Below are 1541 nucleotides of genomic sequence, written 5' to 3' on the forward strand. Positions count from 1 at the left end.
ATTTTCATCTTTCCCTCAGTGAACATCCAATTTTATGAATGCAATAACTTTAATAATAATAAAAAACTCCCTAATTTAAATCTCCAGCCGGGACCTCCTGTTTAAATCACTGTTATTAATTAGTGTATAGATTCTGCTGTTTTTCCTAATTAGATGATGATATCTCCAAATAATAATGAATTTTTTTTGTTTCATGATTTACAGCCATTATTAGTGTTACTATTATTATTATTTCACTTGCTCATAACATTGATCAAAACCACAAATAAAATATTAACTAGTTGCAGTAATAGTGGAAATCCTTGTCTTATTCCTGATTTTAAAGGGAACACATCTAAACTTTCTCTATTAGGTATAATGGATTAGCTTCTATTTAGTATGGAATAGCGATAAATTAAAGAACAAAAAGGGAACAAAGCTAAAATAAATTTTTAGAAAAATTGTGTCAGATGTCATAAATAAAGTTAATTTAAGAGATCAACTTAACATAGGCCCAATGGATTGTTGAGAATTGGTCATATACTTGAGAAAGCATAGAGCTAATGGAATTGCTGATGAAACAATAACATGTTGTGAATGAAAAAGGGAAAACAGTTTGCTGATGAGTACATGTGGTGCTTGTTTTTTCATTCTTGGGATACCTCACTTAGTAGAATGTGTTCCAGTGCTCTCCAGGAGAATACAAGAGGTGCTATATCACACTTAAGTGCACATATAAGAATAACATTTATTGGATGTTGGGCAGGAAGAGGGGGGAGGAGGGAGGAGGGCACAGGCATATGCACAAACAATGAGTGCAATGCGCACCTCCCGGGGGATGGACACGCTTGAAGCTCGGACTTGGGGGGGAGGGGGAAGAAGGGCAACATACGTAACCTAAACATCTGTACCCCCATAATATGCTGAAATAAAAAAATAAAAATAAAAAGGGAAAATAAGGATAACTTGAAAGTTTTCCCTCAGAAACTGTAAGGATGGAATTTTCATTTACTAATATAAGGACTGTTTGGGATGGGGAATATTACCAGCGTCATGATAGACTTGATATTTTTGTGATGCTAAGTATTAAGCCTCAAGTAGATGTTGAGTAAGAAGCTGGATACATGACTCTGGCACCCGTCCCATTTGTCTCTGGAGCTGGTCTGCAGGGCCTGCAGAGTAAAGGGTGGAGGCAGAACCTGATGAAGCTGCTTTTCAAGAGAGAATTAAACCTTACAAATGAAGAGAAAGAAGGAAACACTATTGGAAGACAAAACAAAGCCACAGAAAATAATGTGTAATATGGACAAAGAGAATGATAAAGAACTCGGTGGAGTAAAATGGGGCTCTTACGGACAAACAGAGTAGCAAGCGTATGACACAAACTCATTAATAATTAATCATGTGCAAATTATCATTTTATCTCTGTTATATTGGTAAAAATTAGAAATATACATAATATTAAGTGTTGCTGGGAGTGTGACAGAGATATAAAGCTTTTAGACGCAGTTGTATAAATTGCTACAGTAATTCTGCAGCAGTACAATATAACTCAGTCAGAT

Source organism: Propithecus coquereli, unplaced genomic scaffold (assembly GCF_000956105.1).
Source record: "Propithecus coquereli isolate 6110/MARCELLA unplaced genomic scaffold, Pcoq_1.0 Scaffold183, whole genome shotgun sequence".
Classification (NCBI taxonomy): Eukaryota; Metazoa; Chordata; class Mammalia; order Primates; family Indriidae; genus Propithecus; species Propithecus coquereli.